General features: G+C 36.7%; 1 protein-coding gene across 8 annotated transcripts in view; it reads left to right on the top strand.

The window, feature by feature from the left end:
• LOC129482846 (uncharacterized) overlaps positions 1-27,636 on the top strand; it is a 558,703-nt gene that overhangs the window by 302,367 nt on the left and 228,700 nt on the right. The window contains exon 1 of one of the 8 annotated variants that reach the window (XR_010121217.1): positions 24,044-24,493. The exons of 6 other annotated variants lie outside the window; for them this stretch is intronic. The gene's annotated coding sequence lies outside the window, so the exon portion shown is untranslated. One more of the 8 variants, XR_010121218.1, reaches the window with a different exon arrangement.

Here is a 27,636-nt window from a genome sequence, read left to right as displayed (position 1 = left end):
ATGTGCATTCCTTCAGCTAGAGAGAGCACACGAGTTAAAGCAATCAGTTTGGCTTGTTGGGAAGTGGTGGAGGGAGGAAGTGCAGCAGCTTCAATAATGGAGGGGTGGGACATGACAGCGTATCCAGCTTTAGCTGGTGAAAATTGATTGGGTTCAGAAGAACTGCCATCAATAAACCAAGTGTGGTCCGGGTTTGGAATTGGAAGATTAGAAATATGAGGAAAGGGAGAAGATGCTATGTGTATTAGGAAAATACAGTCATGTGGTTCAGGACTTGTGTTGGATGCTAAATGAGAAGCTGGGTTGAAATCAGGCCCATGGGTAATAGTTACTGTTGGAGTTTCAACAAAGAGTGAATAGAGCTGGAGGAGTCGGGGGTCAGACAATAAATGTGAAAGGTATGAGGAGGATATTAATGCTTGAAGGTTGTGAGAGCTATAAAGGGTAAGTGGAGCATAGCCTGTGATTTTTGAAGGCGTCTAGAAGTATTTAAATGGCACAAACATGAGGGCCAGCCCAGAATTGTGAAGTTGAGTTGTTTGGATAGAAAGGCTATAGGACGCGGTCCCAGCTCTTGTGTAAGAATTCCGACTGCACAGCCCTGTACTTTGGCTGTGTGTAATGAAAAGGATTGGGATGGGTTAGGGAGAGCTATTGTGGGAGCAGCTTCTACGGCTGTTTTTAAGGAATGGAAAGAGGAGTGGAGGAAGGATCTAGGATCTATGGGGCCAGCTGGGTTTCCTTTTGTGAGTTTATATAATGGTTTAGTCAGGATGGCTTAGTCAGGATGGCAAAATCAGGTATCCAAAGGTGAAAGTACTTAACCATGCCTACGAAGGAAAGGAGTTGTGGCTTTGTAGAAGGGGTTGGGGCTTGGGAGTTTAGCCAGACATGATCAGCAGGGAAAGCACGTGTGTTTTTATGAAGAATCATGCTGAGATAGGTAACAGATGAGGAAGAAATTTGTGCTTTGGAGGGGAATATGTTATATCCCTTTGAGAACAGATGTTAGAGGAGCAGGAGGGTGTACTGTTGATAAGATTTTGGAGGGGGGGCTATAAAGTAGAAGGTCATCAAAATATTGAATAAGGTGAGAAGCAGATGGACAGAATGAAAATAAATCATGAGAAAGGGCTTGACTGAAGTAATGGGGGCTGTCTGTGAAGCCTTGTGGCAGTACAGCCCAGGTAATTTGCTGAGCCTGATGGGTGTCAGGATCAGTCCAAGTGAAAGCGAAGAGAGGCTGGGATGAAGGGTGCAAAAGAATAGTAAAGGAAGCATGTTTGAGATCCAGAACAGAATGATGGGTTGTGAAGGGAGGTATTGAGGTGTGGCTGTAGCCCAGGAATAGTCAGGGAAGCAAATAATTTGGCTAAAATATCTTGACCTAATAAGGAAGCTGGGCAGGTGGGAATAACTGAAAAGGAGTGCATAAAAGAATATTGTCCAAATTGGCACCAGATTGGGGAGTTTTAAGAGGTTTAGAAGCCTGGCCGTCAATACCCACAACAGTTAGGGAGGCAAGGGAAAAGGCCATTGAAAAGAAGGTAATGTGGAGTGGGTAGCCTCCATATTGATTAAGAAAGGGACAGACTTACCCTCCACTGTAAGAGTTACCCAAAGCATCTGTGATGGTCCAGGAGGCTTCCGAGGCAATTGGGCAGCATCAGTCTTCAGCTGCTGAGCCAAGAAGATCTGGGAAGGAGTCAGAGAGCCTTGGGCCAGAGTTCCAGGGGCTCTGGGAGTGGCTGCTGGGAGAGTTGGACAGTCCAATTTCCAGTGGGGTCCCGCACAGATGGGACACAGCTTAGGAGGAATCCCAGGCTGCTGGCATTCCTTGGCCCAGTGGTCAGATTTTCCGGCACGTGGAGCAACATCCCTGGGAAGGAGGTCCTGGAGGAATGCCTGTCCTCTGCGGTTTAGGCAATTTGAAAGTCTTGTGTGCTGGAGATACGGCTAGGGTTTCTCTCACGGCAGAGGCAAGTAATTGCAACTCAGAAATATGTTGCCACTTGGCTGACTCTTTTTTGTTATTGTACACCTTGAAGGCGAGGTTAATTAAGTCCTACTTTGGGGTTTGAGGGCTGGAATCTAATTTTCGGAGCTTTTCCTAATGTCAGGAGCAGATTGGGTAATAAAACGCATATTGAGAATAAGATGGCCTTCTGGCACCTCTGGGTCTAGCACGGTAAAGCATCTAAGGGTTGTTGACAAATGGGCCATGAACTGGGCTGGGTTTTTATATTTGATGAAAAAGAGTCTAAACACTAACTGATTTGGGAAAGGTCTGATAGAGAAAAAGGAGCATTAACCTTGACTATGCCTTTAGCTCCAGCCACCTCTTTAAGAGGAAATTGTTGGGCAGGTAGGGGAGGGCTCGTCATGGAATGAAACTGTAAGCCAGACTGGGTGTGGCAGGGGAGGTGATAGAAGGGTTGTAGGGTAGGGGAGCAGAGGCTCAAGGAGAGTTGGAGCCTGATTCAGCCTGGCAGGGAGCGACCTGAGGAGGAGCAGTCTGGGAAGAAGGGGAGAGGTCAGATGGGTGGGTGTAGAAAAGGAAGATTCAAAAGACTTAGTGACGCTTGGGGTTGGGACCGAAGGAACAGACAGAAGAGAAAGAAGAAAGATTTGGGACAAGTCGCATTGGGAGCAGAGACTAGGGAGGGACCGATGTGTAAAAGAATGCCTGGATGTCAGGCACCTCAGACCGTTTGCCCATTTTTCGACAAAATTTTCTAGATCTTATAGGATGGAAAAATCAAAAGTGTCATTTTCTGGCCATTTAGAACCATTCTCGGGTTTTGGCACCAAATGTCATGCACATCCATGTGAAGAGACCACCAAACAGGCTTTGCGTGAGCAATAAAGCTTTTTAATCACCTGGGTGCAGGCAGGCTGAGTCCGAAAAGAGAGTCAGCAAAGGCTGGTGGGATTATCATTGGTTCTTACAGGTTTGGGATAGGCAGTGGAGTTAGGAGCAATTTTTTATGCGCAGGGGGTGGATCTCACAAAGTACATTCTCAAGGGTGGGGAGAATATCACAAAGTACCTTCTTAAGGGCGGGGGAATATCACAAAGTACATTATTGCAAGGGCGGGGAGGGTGTACTGTCATAAGGTCAATTGATCAGGTAGGGTGGGGCAGGAACAGGTCACAATGGTGGAATGTCATCAGTTAAGGCAGGACCTGGGTATTTTCACTTCTTTTATGGATCTTCAGCTGCTTCAGGCCATCTGGATGTATACGTGCAGGTCACAGGGGATATGATGGCTTAGCTTGGGCTCAGAGGCCTGACAATTAGAACATACATATTTGTGATGCTACAACCATAGAGTTTCTTAAGATGACATTTAGGATTATAATACTGGTTTTAATAGCAAGCCAGGAATTTACAGTGTCTTAAAATGTGGCTATTACTTATTCAGACTATTCAACATACATATGTGACAGTTAATATATCCTGATATTTACAGGGCTTTTTATTTGTTTACAAAAGTAAGTTAGTTTTATGTAGTTTATAAGAATCTTTAACGTCTTGACTTATTTTCTTTTCTTGCTGTGTTTACTACAGTGAGTATATTAGGAATATATGTATTAGGTAAGTCTCTTTTTTACTTCTTGTGCTATTCAGGGCCTCCCAGACAATAAGTAGTAAGACAGTTGAGAGAGTAAAGAAAAAATAAGAGCAGAGAGTTCCAGAGTCATTTCTGGTGCGTGAATATAGACACATTGCTAGCTGTGTACTCCACCCCTCCCACTACCATCCCACCCCATCAAGGGCCCAGGAAAAGGCTGCGTGTTTGCAGTGTCATCCAGGCACAAGCTACCCTTTTTCTGTAGTAGTCAAATTTCAAAAGCCATTTGTAGGTCCTACTTTATTTAGTTAGAAACATTCTTCTATACTAGAAGCCCTTAAATTTGGATCAAAGAGGAAGTTTTATACAAAATAATAAGTAATCACTCTGAAATTATATGCGATACATTGTGTTTATATATTTTTTTCCTGTGGAGACCATCAGTGGGTTTTTATTAATTGTTCAGCGATAGTGATGACAGAAAAAGTTGTCTAAAATAGTTTTAGAATTTAGAATAGATGTGATTAAAATGAAGATTTTGAAAGAATTGTGGAGTTTGTTTGTATTTTATTATCATGAATTCTCCAGATTGTGTTGACTGTAAAATTTGTACGCTTATGACTCATTTTAATGATTTTTTTTAGAGAAATAAAAACATTTCAAGAATTTGGTTCCTACTTTCCCTTTTGTCATTCTCTGAAACCTAAAACAAATTTGCATAGTTATTCTTGCAAATAAAAAAACTACAATTTTATTCATGTTTGTTCTGTAGTCATTTTACAAACTCCTAAAATAGGCTCTTAGTTGACCTGTGGCGAAATTTATATTTTTTAAAGGTACCTATTATTTTACAAATATTCCCATGATATTGGCTTTGTTATCTGAATATTGATATCTATTACCTCCAGATTATTTTGTTTTTTGCTTGTTTGTTTTTTGCTTGCTTTTTATCACAATTATAAATAGAAAAACCAGTTCTGACCCAGTCATAATTTTTCTTTACTTACCTGGAAATTCTGGAAATTATTTGCTTTGTCGCCTACATAATATCTCTCTCTCTGCTAATGCCAATGTATTGCCTCCTACCTGTTTATACTCATGAAGATACTTATTCTTTAGTATTACAGCAGCATATTTTATCTTCATCAAACTCTATTAACAAAGATTCTCCAGCCCCTGTCTACACTAACTGATCACCAATTTTTTTCTTTTTCATTAGATATGCTAGTTATAAAGAAATACTCTAGATATTTTGACGATTTCTTTGGTGGGGGAAAAGAGGAGTGTAAGGATATAGAAGAAAACCAACTCAGATTCTCCTGCCATACTCTCACAACACAGAACACTTCTGTGACCAAATGTGTGTGGATTTTTTTCCCCACACACACTAAGCAATTCTCCAGCAATTAATTCTGCAGTGAACACCAGTTGGGTGTCCTCTAATTCTATTCAGTTCTGACTCTCTACCTCAAAATAGTTTCTGTGCCCCCAGGTTGAGGGCCCAGTCCTCTTACTGACCCCACACACTACTTCAGATACCAGTCACAAGTAGTAGTGCCCATACTTCTGACCAACTGTCTATAAATCAGGGTTCCCACAATCGTCTCTGTTTTATTTATTTATTTATTTATTTATTTATTTATTTATTTATTTATTTATTTATTTTTGAGATGGGAGTCTCTTTTGCCCAGGCTGGAGTACAATCGTGTGATCTCGGCTCACTGCTACCTCTGCCTTCCTGTTTCAAGTGATTCTTCTGCCTCAGCCTCCCAAGTAACTGGGATTACAGGGGCCTGCCACCACGCCTGGCTAATTTTCTTAATTTTTAGTAGAGACAGGATTTCACCATGTTGGCCAGGCTGGTCTCGAACTCCTGACCTCGTGATCTGCCCGCCTAGGCCTCCCAAAGTGCTGAGGTTACAGCCATGAGCCACCATGCCCAGTCATTGTTTTTTTGTTTTTGGTTTTTTTTGAGACAGAGTTTTGCCCTTGTCACTTAGGCTGGAGTACAATTCACAATCTCGGCTCACTGCAACCTCCGCCTCCTGGGTTCAAGCGATTCTCCTGCCTCAGCCTCCCGAGTAGCTGGGGTTACAGGCGTACACCACCACTCCCGGCTAATTTTTGTATTTTTAGCAGAGAGATGGGATTTCAACATGTTGGCCACGCTGATCTCAAACTCCTAACCTCAGGTGATCTGCCTGCCTCGGCCTCCCAAAGTTCTGAGATTACAGGCGTGCACCACTGCGCCTGGCTGATCTTCTCTCTGAGTTTGATTAATTTGTTAGAGTAGCTCACAGAAGTCAAGGAAACGCTTATGTTTACTGGTTTATTATAAAGGGTATTACAAAGGGTACATATCAGTGATCAGACAAATGGAAGAGATGCAGAGGGCAAGGCATTCAAGAACAGGTGCAGGCTGGGTGTGGCCACGCCTGTAATCCCAGCTACTTGGGAGGCTGAGGCACAAAAATTGCTTGAACCTGGGAGTCGGAGGTTGCAGTGAGCCAAGATCATGCTACTGCACTCCAGCTCGGAATGAGACTGTATCTCAAAACAAAACAACAACAACAAAAAATACAGGTGCAGAGCTTCCATGCCCTCTTTAGGTGTGTCACCCCTCCCAGGAACCTCCACCTGTTCAGCTATCTGGAAGCTCTGAACCCAGTCCTTTTAGATTTTCAGGTTTCATGGAAGCCTCATTATATAGTCACGATTGATTGAATTATCTGCCATTAGTGATCAACTTAACCTCCAGTCTTTATTCTATCCCCCAAAGCTGGAAGGGCGGGCAAAAAGTCCAAACCCTCTAATCATGCCTTGGTTTTTCCTGTGACCAGCCCTGTGGTCATCTTATTTGCATCCTAGATACTCTTATGACTCTAGAGATTCCAGAATTTATAAGAGCTATATATCAGGAAACAAGGATGAAGAACAAATATATATACAAATGACCATGGAAAAACGCAGGGGTTAGGGGTGGCACAGTAAAAAATCCACTTAGAAATTTTGACTCCCCAAAAGCTTAATTAATAGCCTACTGTTGACTGGAAGCCTTACTGATAACATAAGCAGTCAATTAACACGTATTTTATTTTATATGCATTGTATATTGTATTTTCACAACAAAGTAAGCTAGAGAGAAAAATGTTAAGAAAACTATAAAGAAGAAAAAATATATCTACTATTTATTAAGTGGAAGAGGATCATCATAAAGCTCTTCATCTTCCTCATCTTCACATTGAGTAGGCTGAGGACGGGGAGGAAGAAAAGGGGGTGGTCCTGCTGTCTCAGTTGACAGAGGTGGAAGAGGTGGAGGAGGTAGAATGGGAGGCAAGAGAGGCAGATACACTTGGGTTATGAAAATACATCCTAACTTATGTCGAATCGCTTTTTAATTTCTCTAAAAATGTTTCTATATGGTAACAACTCTTCCACCATTTTCTTTAATTTTTGTGCCCATATCACAAAACAGTTTATGTCATAAAATAAGTCAAAATGAGTCTAGAATAACCGAAATCCCTCTGCCAAATTGTCTAATGTCAGTTTGTTTTCTGGCATTACTTCTTCTACATCTTCTTCCTCAGCACCTGGTACTGGTTTGGAACCACTTACCTCCATCAAATCTCCTTCCATTAATTCCTCCTGTGTGCTGTCTGTTAACTCCAAGATTCTCCAAGATTCATATCTTGAACTCCCCCCCAACACATCATTTTTGCCATATCCACTATCTCTTTCATGATTTGTTTGATTGTCTCTGTTGTAAGTCCTTAAGGTCATGCAGAACATCTGGACACAGTTTTTTCCAGTAGGAGTTTATTGTTTTAGGCTTGATGGCTTTCACAGCTTTTTCTGTAGCAACAATGGCATCTTCAATGGTGTAATTCTTCCAGACTTTCATGATGTTCTACTGGGGTTCTCTTCCATAGCACTGACAATCCTTTCCATAAATTACCATGCATAATGAGCTTTAAAGTTTCTTATGACTCCCTTGTCTAGAGGCTGAATTAGAGATGTTATGTTTGGGGGCAGATAGGCCACTTCTACACCATCAGTGTTGAACTCATGGGGTTCTGGGTGGCTGGTGGCATTACCATCATAAGAACTTTAAAGGCACTTTACTGGCAAAGTACTTTCTGATTCAGGGTCAAAGCATTGTTGGCACCAATCCAGAAAGAGTGAAAGAGTTCTTGTTGTCCAGGCATTCTTGTTTTACAACCAAAAGACTGGCAGCTGGTGTTTATCTTTTACCCTTAAGGCTTGGGGGTTAGCAGCTTTATGGACAAGGGCAGTCCTAATCATAAGCCAGACTGCATTTGCACAAAACAGAAGAGTTAGCCTATGCCTTCCTGCCTTAAATTCTGGTGCTTGCTTGCTTCTCTTCCCTACTAAAAAAAAAAAAAAAAAAAAAAAAAAAAAAAAAAAGTCCTTTGTGACATTTTTTTACCTGACAATTGGGCACTTTTGTCTGCATTAAAAACCAGTTCAGGCAGAAAACCTTTCTCCTCAATGATTTTCTTAATTTTGTCTGGGAACTCATTTATTCCTTCTTGGTCAGCAGAAGCTGCTGCTTCTATTTTTTTTTTAATTTTTTTTTAAGTTTTTTGATGGAGTCTGTCGCCTGGGCTGGAGTGCAGTGGCATGATCTCGGCTCACTGCAACCTCTGCCTCCCAGGTTCAAGCGATTCTCCTGCCTCAGCCTCCTGAGTAGCTGGGACTACAGGCATGTACCACCACGCCTGGCTAATTTTTATATTTTTAATAGAGATGGGGGTTTCACCATGTTGGCCAGGCTGGTCTTGACCTCCTGATCTCAGGTGATCTGCCTGTCTCGGCGTCCCAAAGTGCTGGGATTACAGGCATGAGCTACGGCACCCAGCCTTTTTCTGTTATCTTGACAATTTCAAGCAACACCTCATTCTGAAATTATCAAGCCATCCTTGGCTGGCATTAGATTTTCTAGTTTTAACTCCTTCACCTTTCTTTTGCTTTAAGTTGCCAAATAATGATTTCACTTTTTCTCAAATCATATTAGTGTCTATACATATGTCTTTCTCACATCGACCTTAAAACCACATAAAAGGTACACATTCTATACAATATAAAAAAGTATTTTGCAGAAAGCGCTGGTGTAATTGTAGCTATAGCTTCATGAATTTCTTTTTCTTTTTTTGCAATGGTTGTTAAGCTGGATTAATTTATCTTGAAATGCTGTGCAATTCCAATGGCAGACCTCAATCTGTGATACGTATCAAACAATTCAACTTTTTCTTGTAATGTGGTGACTTCTCTCTGTTTCTTGGGAGCATTTTCGGTAACACTAATAGCACTTCATATGGGCCCATGCTGTTATTCAAGGTTTACAATATTGCACTAACATGAAAAATACATGAAAAGAGATATGTTTACTATGTAGCATATTTTACTGGAGAACCGAATTGATCACTTGAAGATGGTTAGCTTCACATGGTTCTTTAAATGCATGCTTGATCCTTTCAACATGAATTGGCAACAAAATATGGCTATAAAATTATTAAAATAGTACAGCATATATGACTGTTAATTTTATGCAGTTATTATATAATACAGCATCTTTATATTTGTTTACATTTCTCTGGACTGCAAATATCTTTATAAGTGTTTGTGTTTGTACAGTTTGGTAAATTTTAACTTTTTATTATAGATTTGTATCTATTTTATAGTAACAAATGATAAAACAGAGCAGTATTCACATATATTTTATGCATTTTCATGACATATCTAACCTTTTCTGAATTTTTTCAAAATTTCTGTGCTACACTGTGAGTGTTTTCAAATTGTCACATAATTTCAAAAAGAAATTCCAAATGTATCTATTGAAAAATATCTGCATACCAGTGAGCCTTCACAGTTCAAGGCTGTGTTATTCAAGGGTTAGTTGTATATGTTATTAAAAGTCACAATATCACAAGGAGCTTATGCTGCTTTACTGACAGCCCAAGAATGCTTCCCATGCTAGCTCTTATCTTTATTTGATAGTAAATATGTTCCCTACCTAAAAGACGTCTGAAGCCCACTAGCTTTACTCATGGTGCCAGAAGTAGTGTAATATTTGTTCTTCTCTTAGTGAATTTCTTTTCCAGAAAAAAGAGTGGAAACTTAATAAGATCAACATAGAAGGCCAAAAGTTGTCCTGAGCAATGGGGTTATTTCTTAACCAGATGCTTGTCTCTTCTCCCCAGCTGCAACATTTCTCTGTACTGAATTTCTTTAGTGCCAAGGGGGATAAGTGGAAAGAGATGAAAATATAGCTTCTATTGCATGGATGACCCCATTCACTCTGACTCCTTCAGCAAGTTTCGTTTTTCCTTATAATTCTCGGAGGAATGCGTTACCTAACCACCTACCCCAACATCTACGATTTACTTTTAAGGTGGTCAGTTAATATTTCTTGAACATAAACTTTTGGCCAGAGTAACTGGAAATTTAAGTTTATTAAACTTTTACATACTTAACTATGGTCTACAGGGTATTTTAAACTCTGCCATTTGGCTTTAGATCTGCTTTTTTACCCCCACCCCCAAATGTACAGCAGTGTGAAATGGATGAGAACTAATTAGATAAAGTAATTTTTTTAAGACCTTGGTATCTTATTTCTGCCAGATAATAGAGAACAAATATAAAATATTCCCATGATTAAACACACCAGATACAGCTTGGATTTTTAGAATATTAAACAGGAGTGATAATGAGGAAGAACTTAGGTCCCTAATTACAAAAGGTTTATACACACACACACACACACACACACACACACACACACATCATATTAAGAATGTAAGTAAATCAAGTTACAACACAATATATGCGGTAAGATTTCCTTTCTTATAAAGCCAACTATATCAAGCAAATTAAAGTCACATATATGGAATATAATTTAATCTGTTTTACAAGTGAGGGCTGGGAGTGGTGGCTCAAGCCTGTAATCCTAGCTCTTTGGGAGGCCAAGACAGGAGGATAGCTTGTGCCCAGGAGTTTGAGACCAGCCTGAGAAATATAGTGAGACCATTGTCTTCACAAAATAAATAAATAAAATAAATAAATTAATTAATAAATAAATTTCTAAAAATTAAAAATAGGGTAGGTGTGGTGGCCCACGCCTGTAATCCTAGCACTTTGGGGAGCCAAGATGGGCAGATCACTTGAGGTCAGGAGTTCAAGACCAGCCTGGCCAACATGGTGAAACCCTGTCTCTAATTACTTGAACCCGGGAGGTGGAGGTTGCAGTTAGCCAAGATCGCACCACTTCACTCCAGCCTGGTCGACAGGGCAAGACCCCCGTCTCAAAAATAAATAAATATTACAAAAAAAAGTACAAGTGATTGTGTATTTTTCATACAATGCATATTTCCTGAAAACACATTCAGTTTAGTAGTTACATCAGGGGAACAGAATACTCTCATTATGGAAAAGAAGGCATCTTTATTTTATGTTTTGTATGCTTCTGTATGACTAAATTTTTTAAACCTCAAGAAGGTATTACCTTTTCAAACAGTCCACTATGATATTTATTGAACAAGTGTTCAAATGTTTCCTTTGCATAGTTTGCTACTTGGTGGTATTCTGCTTAGCAATGTCTATTGGAAGTTCCCAGTATATTCAATATAAATAAATGAAATAACATTATACTATATTATTAAACTATATTATTGGATTACATAAAAGTTTTTTCTGATAAGAATGTCTGTTATATTTTTCTCTTCTTATTTCACAGTGATTAGGCTGACTGATTTTCTTTTTCACTTGCTGTTAGGATTTCTGGAGATATTACTTCCCGTCTCCCTTATCTAGTCAGTTCGGTTCACCATTTTGCCACCAGGACTATCATTCACAAGCCTGGCAAAGCCTGACTGTGAAGTCTGTACCTCTACTCTCGCCTACTCCTTAGATGAAATGGCCTGGAAGTAACACTACTTCTTATTAATCCTCCTGGCTATCATATCCCATTCACCTTCTTCCAGGTTTATCCAAGATACCCTAATAATGTTTCCTATGCAAGGTAATCTTTTAACATTAGTCTAATTCCCACTTTCTGATTTCACACCTTCTACTGAGACTGAGCTTCTGATAGTATCAGTACTCATATATAAGTTATTTTAACATGCATACATATATATTCCTGGAGGAGTAGACCGTACACATTTTTTATAGACTCATGCAGTGGGGTTTAAATACAATTTAGCTGTTATGTAATTTTTGGCAAGTTTCTTAGCTTCTCTAAATTTTAGTTTCCAAATATATTAAAAGAAAGTGTATAAAAATTACCAACTTATAATTTCATTTTGAGGATGAAATGAATTATTGTATCCAAAGTACTCAGAGCAGCACTTGGCACAGAAAAATATGAAATAAAGATAGACTATTTTGATTATTTCATAGAAAGACATAAGTCATGGTATTACTTATTATTAATGAATATGTTGAAGGAATAATTAGTAAAAATGAATATATGATATATATTGCTGTGCTTTGCATTGATGGCCTGATGCAAATAGCAGTAATTAATTACAAAGGATGACTAACATTTCTGGGAAAGACATTCTAATCAATAGTTGCTATTTGTGGCAGGTTAAGTGTTTGAATTAAAAAAAAAAAGCAGTAGCTCATTATGATACTTCCAAATGCACTGTTCACATTTTAAGTTGGTGACAGATTATTACAAGAAATAGAAAAGATAATCCAAAATCTTAGTCAATTTTTTTTCTCATTACAGATTTTAAAAAGTGATTAGCATGGGAGAATTTTGAGAGTCTGGAAAAACTGGAGGGAAAGAAAAAAGGAGGGAAGGAAGGAGAGAAAAAAGGAAAGAAGGAAGAAAGGAAAAAAGAGGAAGGGAGGGAGGAGATAAAGGAAAGAAAAGGAAAAGAAAAAAGAGCAGAAAGAAAAGAGAAAGAAAAAGGAAGAAAGGAAGAAAAGAATGTGAAAGAGAAAAGAAAAAAGAAAAAGGTAGAAAAGAAAGAAGTAATGGAAGAAATTTGAGTATTAACAGAGGGCATTCAGGTTTCCAATTCAATACATCTCCTTTGTATATTCTACAAATTAGATTGTCATATATTCAGCTTCTCTTGGAAATTTAGGCTATTAGCCATTTACAACTTACTTTGAATTAATTTAATCAGATTATCAGATTAGGATTTTGCTTAGTGACTGCCAAAATCAGCCACCCTGAGGAAATTGGGGTTTTGATTGAAAAGTGGAACTGACAGGAAGTTTGGTTTGAAAGTACAGGGCTCTTGCTGGAGGAGGAGGGATTGTGGGTGTTCAGTGAGTTAGGAGAGCCTGGGATAGCCAGAGGGAAGCATGAGGGTACTGGATGCCTGGGCAAAGATTAAGAGAATTTACCAAGAGGTGGGACATTTCCAAGACAAACAGCATACTTTACACTTTGGCTAAAGTCCCTCATGGCAGTACTTATTTCTGATATGTGCTCTCACTGTATTTAATCGCAGTGACAGTTGTGAGATTAGAGGTACCGCTTTCTTCAAAAGGATCATTGAAAGTTGTGGGTTTATCCTTGTGTTTCTGTTCAGTTTTTTATCATACTACTAGTTTTCTTTGTAAACCAAAATTCATTATATTTTAGACCTTTGCTCCAAAAGGCTAATGTAATAATTAAGTTTTCTAATGGACTTAACATTTTAACTCTAAAACCTCGTCAACATTCCATATATTAGGATTCACATGGGACTCGACGCTTCAGAACTGCAATGGGCTTTTTGTTCCAACTGCTGAGTATTTCCGACTTCTTTTGAAGGTTATAAATTCACAACTTAGTATGTTTTATGGTGTGGGGAATATTGCGGAGAATGATCTGGCCGATGAAAATGGGATTCTGTTGGCCCTCAATGTTCTTTTCTTAAGAGACCTACTCTGCATATTAATACATGTTATTACTATCTTCAAGTTTTAACCAAAAAGTCAATTTGATGTGTTTTTTTTTCTTTCAGTCAGGAACTTTTTGATGACATATTTGTAATCCACATTTCTTCACTTGTCCCAGTGTTTTATTGGGAAAGTGTTGAGGTGTCTTGGATCTCTTCTGACTCATTAAGCAGGGAGAATGATTGGTTGTTAAATGCAGTAGGGAAGATTAGTAGGAAAAAACTGATTTTGGTTTTAAATGGAGATGGGTGCCTGTGGACATTTAGAAATTAGGTTGAAGCACTGTACTGGTGTATGTGCTGAAGATTTGGAGGTCATCAAACAACCTATATGTAAGAGTCAATGAGATTTAAAAGAACTGAAAAGAAAATCAGATATAAGAGAAGAACAAAACAGGAGAAACAACGTCATGGAAACTAAGGGGTAGTTTTACTACTTTAATGTATATTTCTCAGAAATTGCTTTTTGGACATTACTTCCATACTCGAGAAAATATTTCTGTAACATACCTATCAAGTGTTTAGATTAATTATTTTTTTCGATTAAAACATTTTGCTCGTGTATCTTTTAATTTTTAATTTTAGTACAATTTTATATTTACAAAATTATTGAAAAGATAATAGAGCTCCCACACTCATTTTCTCAAATATATCATATTAGTATGATATATTTATCACAATTAATGAAACATAATTGATACATGGTAACACACCAAAGTCTATACATTATTTAAATCTCCTCAGTGTTTCCCCAACACCCTTTTTCTGTTCCAGGATGATGTGCAGGGGTACCACATTCCATTTAGTAGTCGTATCACCTTAGTCTATTCTTGGTTGTGACAATTTCTCAGACATTTCTTGCTTCTAATGACCTTTATAATTTTGTGGCTTACTGGTCACTTGTTCTGTGGAACATTCCTCAATTGGAATTTATCTGATATTTATCTCATGCTTAGACAGGAGTCATGCATTTTGAGAGGAGGACCACAAAGATAAATTGCCATTCTCATCACCTATTATCAAAGATGAATACTGTCAAAATAATTTATCACTATTGATGTTGACATTGATCAGCTAGCTTGTGGAAGTGTTAATCAGATTTCCCCACTGTAAAGACAATTATTTTCTTCCTCTCTCTTTCAACATCATGCTTATATATATATATATAATTTTTTTTATTACACTTTAAGTTCTAGGGTACATGTGCACAACGTGCAGGTTTGTCACATATGTATACATGTGCCATGTTGGTGTGCTGCACCAATTAACTCGTCATTTACATTAGGTACTTCTCCTAATGCTATCCCTCCCCTCTCCCTCCATCCCACAACAGACCCCGGTGTGTGATGTCCCCCTTCCTGTGTCCAGGTGTTCTCATTGTTCAATTCCCACCTGTGAGTGAGAACATGTGGTGTTTGGTTTTCTGTCCTTGTGATAGTTTGCTGAGAATGATGGTTTCCAGCTTCATCCATGTCCCTACAAAGGACATGAACTCATCCTTTTTTATGGCTGCATAATATTCCATGGTGTATATGTGCCACATTTTCTTAATCCAGTCTATCATTGTTGAACATTTGAGTTGGTTCCAAGTCTTTGCTATTGTGAGTAGTGCCTCAATAAACATACGTGTGCATGTGTCTTTATAGCAGCATGATTTATAATCCTTTGGATATATACCCAGCAATGGGATGGCTGGGTCAAATGGTATTTCTAGTTCTGGATCCCTGAGGAATCACCACACTGTCTTCCACAATGGTTGAACTAGTTTACAGTCCCACCAACAGTGCAAAAGTGTTGCTATTTCTCCACATCCTCTCCAGCACCTGTTGTTTCCTGACTTTTTAATGATCGCCATTCTAACTGGTGTGAGATGATATCTCATTGTGGTTTTGATTTGCATTTCTCTGATGGCCAGTGATGATGAGCATTTTTTTCATGTGTCTGTTGGCTGCATAAATGTCTTCTTTTGAGAAGTGTCTGTTCATATCCTTTGCCCACTTTTTGATGGGGTTGTTTGTTTTTTTCTTGTAAATTTGAGTTCATTGTAGATTCTGGATATTAGCCCTTTGTCAGATGAATAGGTTGCAAAAATTTTCTCCCATTCTGTAGGTTGCCTGTTCACTCTGATGGTAGTTTCTTTTGCTGTGCAGAAGCTCTTTAGTTTAATTAGATCCCATTTGTCAATTTTAGCTTTTGTTGACATTGCTTTTGGTGTTTTAGACATGAAGTCCTTGCCTATGCCTATGTCCTGAATGGTGTTGCCTAGGTTTTCTTCTAGGGTTTTTATGGTTTTAGGTCTAACATGTAAGTATTTAATCCATCTTGAATTAATTTTTGTATAAGGTGTAAGGAAGGGATCCAGTTTCAGCTTTCTACATATGGCTAGCCAGTTTTCCCAGCACCATTTATTAAATAGGGAATCCTTTCCCCATTTCTTGTTTTTGTCAGGTTTGTCAAAGATCAGATAGTTGTAGATGTGTGGTATCATTTCTGAGGGCTCTGTTCTGTTCCATTGATCTATGTCTCTATTTTAGTACCAGTACCATGCTGTTTTGGTTACTGTAGCCTTGTAGTATAATTTGAAGTCAGGTAGTGTGATGCCTCCAGCTTTGTTCTTTTGGCTTAGGATTGACTTGGCAATGCGGGCTCTTTTTTTGGTTCCATATGAACTTTAAAGTAGCTTTTTTTCCAATTCTGTGAAGAAAGTCATTGGTAGCTTGATGGGGATGGCATTGAATCTATAAATTACCTTGGGCAGTATGGCCGTTTTCACAATAATGATTCTTCCTATCCATGAGCATGGAATTTTCTTCCATTTGTTTGTGTCCTCTTTTATTTCGTTGAGCAGTGGTTTGTAGTTCTCCTTGAAGAGGTCCTTCACATCCCTTGTAAGTTGGATTCCTGGGGATTTTATTCCCTTTGAAGCAATTGTGAATGGGAGTTCACTCATGACTTGGCTCTCTGTTTGTCTGTTATTGGTGTATAAGAATGCTTGTGATTTTTGCACATTGATTTTGTATCCTGAGACTTTGCTGAAGTTGCTTATCAGCTTAAGATGATTTTGGGCTGAGATGATGGGGTTTTCTAGATATACAATCATGTCATCTGCAAACAGGGACAATTTGACTTCCCCTTTTCCTAACTGAGTACCCTTTATTTCTTTCTCCTGCCTGAATGCCTGGCCAGAACTTCCAACACTATGTTGAATAGGAGTGGTGAGAGAGGGCATCCCTGTCTTGTGCCAGTTTTCAAAGGGAATGCTTCCAGTTTTTGCCCATTCAGTATGATATTGGCTGTGGGTTTGTCGTAAATAGCTCTTATTATTTTGAGATACATCCCATCAATACCTAATTTATTGAGAGTTTTTAGCATGAAGCGCTGTTGAATTTTGTCAAAGGCCTTTTCTGCATCTGTTGAGATAATCATGTGGTTTTTGTCTTTGGTTTGTTTATATGCTGGATTACATTTATTGATTTGCATATGTTGAACCAGACTTGCATCCCAGGGATGAAGCCCACTTGATCATGGTGGATAAGCTTTTTGGTGTGCTGCTGGATTCGGTTTGCCAGTATTTTATTGAGGATTTTTGTATCGATGTTCATTAAGGGTATTGGTCTAAAATTCTCTTTTTTTGTTGTGTCTCTGCCAGGCTTTGGTATCAGGATGATGCTGGCCTCATAAAATGAGTTAGGGAGGAGTCCCTCTTTTTCTGTTGATTGGAATAATTTCAGAAGGAATGGTACCAGCTCCTCCTTGTACTTCTGGTAGAATTCGGCTGTGAATCCATCTTGTCCTGGACTTTTTTTGGTTGGTAAGCTATTAATTATTGCCTCAATTTCAGAGCCTGTTATTGGTCTATTCAGAGATTCAACTTCTTCCTGGTTTAGTCTTGGGAGGGTGTATGTGTCGAGGAATTTATCAATTTCTTCTAGATTTTCTAGTTTATTTGCGTAGAGGTGTTTATAGTATTCTCTGATGGTAGTTTGTATTTTTGTGGGATCGGTGGTGATATCCCCTTTATCATTTTTTATTGTGTCTATTTGATTCTTCTTTCTTTTCTTCTTTATTAGTCTTGCTAGTGGTCTATCAATTTTGTTGATCTTTTCAAAAAACCAGCTCCTGGATTCATTGATTTTTTGAAGGGTTTTTTGTGTCTCTATCTCCTTCAGTTAACATCATTCTTTTTGAAAAGAGGTCACTACACTCAGCCACCAGTTAACAAACGAGTGAAAAATTATGTTCTACCTCTTTTAGAATATATATATATATATTCTAAAAGAGGTAGAACATAATATATATATATATATATATATATATAGAGAGAGAGAGAGAGAGAACATATATATATATATATATATATATATATAGAGAGAGAGAGAGAGAGAGAGAGAGAGAGCCAGGTGCAGTGGCTCATGCCTATAATCCCAACACTTTGGGAGAGAGAGGTGGGTGGATCACTTAAGGTCAGGAGTTCAAGACCAGCCTTAGCAACATGGTGAAACACCATCCCTACTGAAAATACAAAAATTATCCGACTTGATGGCAAATGCCTGTAATCCCAGCTTCCCAGCTACTTGAAAGGCTGAGGCAGGAGAATCACTTGAACCTGGGAGGTGGAGGTTGCAGTGAGCTGAGATTGCACCACTGCACTCAAGCCTGGGCAATGAGAATGAAACTCCATCTCAAAAAAAAACAAAATCAAAACAATTTTCTTCATGGAATATCTGTTTATTCTCTATATGTTTATTGTTTGTTCATCTAATCATTTACTTACATCAGTATGGATTCATGGATATTCATTTTATACTTGGGTTATCAACCAATACTACTTTATTTTGTTGTTTAAATTGTTTCAGCATTAGTAATTGGGACTTCTTTCAGCTGTCACTTATACGCCTTTTTTAAATATCCCACCATTGTTTATTTTTATTTTATTTTTTAGCACTTACTTTCTTTGTGGCACTGTGCTCCAGGTCCACCTTATATATTTCTTGTGAAGTCCTAGAATCAAGCATTTCTCTAAGGAGTCCTAGTGTCTTTGATTGGAGAATGGTATTAGAAACTAACATCTGGTTTCTAGGTATGCTCACTTCCATGGTGCTGTCACTGCTTCTAGACCCTCTCAGCTGACAGAACACGAACATAGATTTATTTAGATCTTCTTTAATTTTTTTATCAGTGTTTTGTAGTTTTGCACATATACATGCCATACATATTCTGTTACATTTATATCTAAGTACATAATGTTTAGATTCTATTATGAATAATATTTTTAAAATTTCAAAAGTCAAGTGTTTATTTCTGGTAAAGGGGAAAGCATTTGACTGTTGCGTATTAAGCTTGTGTCCTAAAACCTTGCCAAATTGGCTTTATTTTTTGTAATTTCGTTGGGATTTTCTATACAGACATATCATTTGTGACTAGACCGTTTTATATATTCCTTTCCAACATTTATGTTTTATTTCCTTTTCTTGTCTTATTTCATCAGCTAGGACTTCCAGTATGATGCTGAATAGGAGTAGTGACAGGAAACATCCTTGTCTTTTCTCTGTCTCAGGGGGAGAGGATCTAGTTTCTCACTGTTAGGTATGATGCTAGTAGCTATTTTGTAGATGTTCTTCATCAATCTGAAGATGTTCTCCTCTATTTTTAGTTTGCTAAGGGTTTTTATCCTTGCTTGAGTATTGGATTTTGTGAAATGTTGTGTCTTGTGTCAATTCATATGATCATATTTTGTTTTGACTTTCAAATACTGAACCAGCCTCGCATATATGAAATAAAGACCACTTGGTCTTCAGGTATAATTATTTCAATACATTGCTAAATTATACTGGCTAATGTTTTATTAAGGATTTTTATGTCTACCTCCATGAAGGATAAGGGTGTACAAATTTCCTTTCTTGTAATATATTCATCTAATTTTGGCATTAGGAGTAATGCTGGCCTCATTCAATGCATTAGAAAGTGTTCCTCTGCTTTTATGTTTTGGAGGGGATTGTGGGAAACTGATATGAGTTCTTCCTTAAATATTTGGTAGAACTCACCTGTGAAACCATTTGGATCAGTGGTTTCTTTGGGGAAAGATTATGAATTATTATCTCAACTTATTTTAGATATACGGCTATTCGTGTCATCCATTTCTCCATGTGTGTTTAGATTGTTCTTAGTCTTTCTGAAACTAAAAAATACATTTGATAAAATATAAAAGTGCCCTAGAGATTCCCTCAGAAAAAAAAAGCAGATTTATAGGCTTACAAAATGGAATGAAGCTGGTAATGGTTAAAAAAAATTATACTGAGAATGCAAAATCATTTTTGAAATTCTGGTCAAATTAATAAGATATCTTCCCTCCATTACTTCAATGTACCATATTTTTGTTTGTTTGTTTGCATGTGTCTGTGTGCATCTCTGTTTGCTAAATTAAAAAAATTTCTATTTTGACAATTACATATCATATTATGTTTTATTTTAAATTATTTCCATATGACCTTTGTGGAGATTTACTTAATCATTTAAGCTTATTTTCTTTAAAATAGTTTGAGTTGTTTCATGATCACATTCAACTTAATTTAACTTTATTTGAAATTGTTTGTCAATGTATTATGGTTATTCTCATTAAGAAATAGGTGTTCAAAATACCATGTCATTATTAGCATATCTTGCTTAAAGTGAAAGCCATTGTAGCATGGTTTGCAATTTACTTTGGAGTAACAATGGGGTTTTGTGTAGAAAGATTATGTCTCAGATTTTATTTTAAAACGTTAGAATTTCAAGAGATAGTCTTCTTAGTCTCAACTAGCATGAGAAGTAGAGGGGTAATATTTTCATAAAAAGGTAAAAGAGACTAACAATTGTAGTTTCATACAACCAATATTATATTTAGTTGTTTGAAGACAATGACATCATGCAGCTGTAGGATGACAAAAAAATGGCATTTTTCAAATAGCACCTTTCTCCATAATTTTATTGTAATTATTTGAATATGTGATAATTACTAATATTGTCGTAATATTCTATCACATTTACGAAACCACTGGACATTACCACCTCAGCATTTTAATGTGCTCAACACAGTGCCGTTTTCTTTAGGACTGGTTGTTTTGCTTTCAGTTTGCTTCCTAGACTATCATCATGAGATCAAAAGCTGTGTTTTTTATACCACATGACAGCCCGATGCCCCACACAGGGTCAGCATTAAACAGAATTTTTGATAGGACCAGGTGAGCCAAAGGATGAATGAATGCGTACTCACTTTCAGGTGGCATCGGGTGGGAATTGTGGCTAGGTAAAATGGTATCTTCTTACAATGGTAATTTCAGTCACCTATTCCTTACCTCTTCTGGGCAGGTGGGTTGATTTGCAATTGGCTTCTTTTCTTCTTTCTCACTCTACTAATATTAGATGGAAATCTCATTGACTCTTAACAACAAAGCAAGTATCTTGCCATATTCACAGATTCTACCCCACCTACTAGGGAAGTAAAAGTATACAGGGAGTGGAAATCTTGGGGCCATCTTAGAATCCTGCCCACCACAAGCAGCAAAATATTCCTACTCCAGTATGTTTCCCATAGCTACCTTGTGTCTTCCAACTTCGTGTGAGTGGTGTGTTTGTTGCTTTGCTTATGGGCAAAGATGATTTTTGGGGGGAGATATTTGATTAACTTTCTGACTTCTTTTATCTTTGACACGTTCAGTCTTCCTTCATTTACCTTTATATAGACTTTATTATAAGGCCACTTTTCTTCTGCTTTTTCCTTTAGGGTCTCTTCGCTTTGCATAGGTTATTGGAACTCTCCACTTACAAAGACTAGCTTTTATGCTTCCAACTCTTGATGTAAAGTTTTTATCTAGCATCAGACCTTGAATGTGAGTTGTCCATGTGTCAGAACTGTCTTTCAAAATCAAAAGTTTCACATGCCATTTTTGATTATCCCAAAGGAGAAGCTAGGCACCTATTTATTCCACAGTTGTTTTTAAAGTCTGTATGTATTAATTGTGCACATACTATTTTATTATTTACAAAGTGAATTAAGACAGTATTCCTGTTCAAAATATGAAAATAAGTATCATGGAAAAGTGGCAACTGTGTTTTATGTTCCTTCATTTTTAGCACCTTGTTATTCCTTTTATATAAAACTCTGGTGTACACACAGTTTTTCCTCTTTTCTGGAAAATGTGAATAAATTACATTTCCTTTGTACATTCCATGCTGTCTTGGACAAAATCGAACACGTGAGCATAGAAACACTTGAGTATAGAAATGAATTGTATTCCACTAGTAGACTTGAGTATAGAAATGAATTGTATTCCACTAGTAGATAGGACAATTCTTCACTCCCTTCAACTTAGGCATTGCATTAGTTTTCTACAAATAACAACTATAGACTGAATGACTTAAACAACAGGAATTAATTTTTTCACGATTCTGGAGGCAAGAAGTCCCAGCTCAAGGTGTTGGCAGGGTAGGTTTTTCTGAGCCCCATCCTTTGCTTTGCAAATGAGTATCTTCTCCCTGTGTCTTCACATGGTCTTCTGTGTTTTTGTGTCCTAACCTCCTCTTCTTATAAGGACACCAGTCATTGGATTCAGGCCCATCCTAATGATCTCCTTTAACTTAATTACCTCTTTAAAGACACTAACTCCACATACAGTCAGATTTTGAGGTTACTGGGAGTAAGGACTTCAGCATCTGAATTGGGGGGGAGACAATTCAGCCTGTAGCAGTCATGATATGAATTAACTACTATTGTGCATGAGATGTCTAATGAAAAGACAGAAAATAAGTGTAAAGAAGTGATTACTGAGATCAACAAATGTTACTATAGGACTGCCAGTCTATAGCTACTGCATATATATATATATATATATAACAATGTGATAGTGGGTGATTTGTAGATGGTAATAGACCATTCAGAGAAACAAGTTGAATATTTTCTTACATTGGAAAAAAAAAAGGGGCACAAAAGAAATGATTTCCCAGCATTTTATTAGATTCCATAAGAATTCTGAGCATCAAACTATACACTGCTCTATATGAAGCCAGATCCAATGGGAATCTTTGGATTTTACATATCGATCACTTTCAAAATAAAGATACTAGCCTTATTTGCTGTGCAATATTATCATGACACACATTTTTAGTTAATTTGGTCTTTCAGTTTTTGTGCATCTATAAAGCCTAACAGTTCATCTTCTCTATAGGCATCTTTGCTACTTCCCGTCTGAGGAAATAACGTTTTATTATAAAATTACAATTTTTTTTTGTAATTTAGATCTCTAGTTTCTCAGATAAGAAAACAGACCTATCATTTGGGGCAAGAATAGAAACAAAATAAACTCTCCTCTTAAAGCAGGGGGAAACAACTTTCTGAAAAAAAAAAAAAAAAAATTGAAGACACACCTTTCGTGTATTTCAGGAACATTTCATTTTTGCTCATCTTCTGACTGCACTGTGAACCATCATAGCTAGATCAAAATTAGTTATATTAATAAACAAAAAAAATTCTGCCTATTTGCCTTACATTAAGAGATATCCTTTTGCCCGATGCAACAACAGAAACTAAAATCTCTAAAGAAAAACGTGCTGGCTTCTCTCACCATCGTTGTCCAATAGGAAGGAATTTGGTCAGGAATAAAAATAACTCAGTTATGATCCATGTTATTACACTCCTCTGAGCTTCTTTCTCTCTTCCACATGTTGAATGACTTACTGGTTTATTTTTGCCCCATACATAATGTTTGGCTCCTATCTCATGTGCAGTCAATCTTAACTATTGGATCTCTTCCCCCCTACAATCAGGTCATTTTGGTTATTACTTTAATTGTACATTCCCTAACTAACTTCTCTCTAGTTTGTTTTTAACTTCAGCTACCTGTGGGCATAACGTTTTACAATTCAGAACGTGAATTTTACACTTAGCCTAGTAACTAAATAAGCTTAGAGATTTAGGTACGGTAAATTAGGTCACTTGGTACCTTTTCATCCAAGGAAAGCAAACTTCTTGTGTGCCTAGGTGTTGCTTTTGGAGAAACTTTCCTGAGCATTGAGGAGTCAGTGCTAACTCCTGCAACCATATGAGTCTCTCCGACTCTGTGATGCCAACTTACCATCTCGCTGTAGTCGAAGAGCTTTAGGTTGGAGTGAACGGGTACCATCTTTGTTCTTAGAGGTGGACTCTAGGGACCTTGTTTTTGTAGGAACACACAAGGGCTATTTTAGTGTTAATTTGAACACATCAGAAGAGTTTACATTAGAATTTGAAAGAAACGTAGGAATCCTTGTTACCTTCAAATCTCAAATTTTCTCCATGATATAAAAATATCAGTCTTCTTTTAAAAGCTCAGAAATTACCCCAATGACCAGATCCAAGTGCTGAACAACAAACAGTGCAGATTTACCATGAGGAATAGGGTTAATATTTGCTCCCCAATGACAAATCCCAACCCGGAACAGATTTCAGCCAGGCAGCTAGCAAACTCGCGGATGAACTGCACAGGCCACGGTGGGTGCAGAGCTCAGAGCCGGAAAGCAAACAGCTGCTGTAGCCTGATTTGAGTTAAAATAGCGTGAGTGTTTAGTCTGGCGCACGGCTTCAGGGGAGATTGGCAGCTGGGTCAAACAAAGTCCTTCCATTGGCTCCCTTCCCAGGCAGCTTCTGCTAATGTTTAGGTACTAGTGCAGTGTAGAACCCTTTTCTCAGGCAAAACCTAACATCTGACCGCACCCTTTTTGCTATTAAAAAAAAAAAAAAAAAAAAGCTTCTATTTTTTTCCTCCTTTCGTGGAGATAAATTCTCCAGTAGACAACCTCCTCCACTAATTGTGTATTAGCAACGTATTTTATCTTGAGAGCTTGTACACTGGGCTCTCAACGTGGTGTGGAAGGTAGCCTGTTACAGTGCTGGATTCATAAAAGGGCCTTTATGGTTTGTGAAAGAATATCTGTGTGCTTAGGGAGGAAACTTTTTGATCTGCAGAAAAGCCAGAAGACATCTAGGTAAGGCTGCGATATCAAATCTACTTTTTTGGGGGAAAGTTGGGCAGTTGAGACTGCTTAATCACAACCAGTGTGAGTTTAGAGGGTGCATGTTCACTTTTGTAGAAGTTCAAAATGTACTGACGATTGTTTGCTTATTTTTTGTTTGTTTGTTTAAATCTTGATGGAATACGTCGTCTGCATTTTTACGATTTTGTTTTCTTCTGTTGAACCCATTACAGTGGATATAGAGTTTTATTATATAGCGAAATCTTTGTAAACTGCCACAGAAAGAAAGTGTTATTTAGAAGGGAAACTGACAAGTTTTAAAGAGTAATTGTACAATCATTTGAGGACAGAGGAACACTGCATTATACTAATAAGGGTTTAATTACCAAAAAAAGTTTAATGTTGCTTTGGAAGGAATATTAAGTAAGTTGTCTTTGTCTCTTACTTTTTAATTTTAGTCGCTGATTTAGCCTGTTGGGTCACATTTTTTGTTAGTGCTGAAGGCTGCCATGAATCCGTAATGAGGCCCCTTTGCACATGATTTTGGCACTTGGCCAAAATCAACTTCCCAGCGGCAAGCTTTCTCTAAAGAACCTGGAGCAATTTCTTTCTTTTTTTTTTTTTTTTAATCAGGAATCATGTCTGAAAGCTGCCACAACCAGTTGTATAGGCATGTCAAAATGACTTTATACAGTCAATATGAAACAAGCATTAAATATTTTTTCTCGTGTTGTTGCTTTTATCATTATGAATTCCTTGCTTGTTACCACCTAAGATACGATGGAGCAAGCACAATCTTAAAGAAGATTTGCTGATTTTTTGTTTTTCTCAGCAGACCAGAGTAGGTATGATCATCTGATTGAGAAGTATACAGTGCACGAAAGGTTTTTCAAAACACTACAGGATAAATAACAAATGAATTCTTAAAACTGTTAATCTCTGTAAGTAATACTCAGTGAACAGTAAGTAATGGAGTTTTCTGGAAGTTTCATCGTGCGCGCAATTAAGCTTAACATTTTTATAGTGTTCTTGTCTATGTTAAAATGTAGCATTTGAGATTTTTAAAAATGTCAGCATTTGTTATATAATTTTAAAAACGTATTAACACCTTGATGTTATTTCTAACAAATGTTTTAATAGAAATGCTTTGGTCTATAAACATGGCTGAATAACTTTAAGTAATTGTGTTTAATTGCTGTTTTGCAATAAAAAGATAATTTTTCATGAAAGAAATCCTGAAGCTCAAAGGTACTTACATCCAATTTCTGGAACTATTATTAATTTTGATATTACTATAACTGAATTTTGTTCTATAAGCCAATTTTATACTCTAGTGTTTTAAGAGTTAAATTCACGAGTGGCAATGAAATACTATTATGGTAATCAAATATTAACACCTCAAATTTTCTATAGCCATTTTCAATAGTATCTTTAGACATTAAACATAGGTACTCTACAGAATAATTAGAAGTAGAAAAGTGTAATATCAGTTGCTCTATTTTGTTTTTTTAAAAGAAATTTTATTATCACTATCATAAATACTACTTACTATGCCTTGTGTATTAATCTGTGGTAATCCAGAGTGCAACTTTATTTTACTAGAAGCAGTCATATTTCTCTTTAAAATATTGATGAGAATCAGATATATTATTTTTTAAGAGTGACCTAATTAAGAGATTTCTTAATAGGTATGTTTATTCTGTATTTATTTATCTTCCATTTACAGTATAGAATATTGCAAATTTTGGTGATAGAAAAAATCATATTAATTTTAGGTAAATTTTAGGATCAGAAAATGCCTCCTGATTTCCTTCAGGTCATTTTTGTAAATATACAATTTATATTTGTTCTGCTGTGGACTGAATTATGATACTGTAAAAACCTTGCTATTAGTTTACCGACGAATGGAGTGTTTGGAATTTTCATACTAGTCAACATTAAAATCCATAGAAGTTATACATTGTTATTAATAGAGATTTACCTAGATAAATTCTCTTTGTATGTGAGTTTACAGCTGAATTCTCATTTAATGTAATCTTTGTAATTTATATAAAAGAAGTTAATAAAGGTAAATATTTCAAAACTTGGATTAAAAACCAAACATTTTCACATTTATTATCATGAAACAGGTGCAGGAAAAATAAGATAGCTTCTCTTGTTCAGCATTATTCTCACTTAAAAATTATTTTTGAATTCAATTGTAATTTTAATTTTAGCTCTCACACACATCTTCTGTTTTTATTTTTTGATTATTTTAAATCAATTGTACTTAGCATTTGAAATTGATAGATTATTTTTCTAATATTTACTAAGAAATGTTTTAACTGAAAATTATAGGGTATTCTTGGTTAATTAGAGCCCATAGGAAAGTAAATGCCATCAAATATAGAAATTTTGGAGCACACAGAAGTGTTAGTTTGCGAGTTCAGAAGAAACTTACTTGTACACGATTACTGACAAATATTTTTTAGTTCAGGTAGAAACAAGTAAGTATTAAGGACAATTTAAATTATCTTCCTTACTGAAATAGCTAAAAAATTTGCTTCTTTTGCTATGGCAATGAGTTGTAATTATTTCCACAATGTAGGCTTTTTAGCAGAATTATTAGCTAATTTTCCTTAGGACCATAAATGCAAAACACTGATTACATTTCCTTCATTGAGTTAACATTGTAAAAATACTATATGGAAATGTGATTACTTTTAAAAAGAAAAATATTTTAATATTTTTGTTGAATTTCTTCAATTTATAAAGAATAGCTCGAACAAGTTTTTTCGTTCATCTTTTCCCCCATACTTATATTGGAAATATTAAAATCTATGAAATTTTACAATGTGGAATCTCTTTTACTCTTCAGAAAAAGTGAAATTCATTTATAGTTGTCAATTCAAATTCTGGACTTTTACCATTTTAAATGTGACAGGGATTTTTGTTTATTTTAATTATGCAACAGGCACATAAAATACTTTCTGTCCCCCAATTAAAAGAGACATTAAATAATTAAACATCAACTTTTATTCTGTATTGAAAAGAAAGCTTTAACATTGCAGTATTTTATCCACAATTGTTTAAATGTGAAAAATGTTTACAACAGGATATTTTAGGTGAGCATTTATCATTTAAATGAAGTGCTTTGTTCTGAGCAGTCTAAAATT

Source organism: Symphalangus syndactylus, chromosome 5 (assembly GCF_028878055.3).
Source record: "Symphalangus syndactylus isolate Jambi chromosome 5, NHGRI_mSymSyn1-v2.1_pri, whole genome shotgun sequence".
NCBI classification, from domain to species: Eukaryota; Metazoa; Chordata; class Mammalia; order Primates; family Hylobatidae; genus Symphalangus; species Symphalangus syndactylus.
This window is presented reverse-complemented; position numbering and strand designations above follow the sequence as displayed.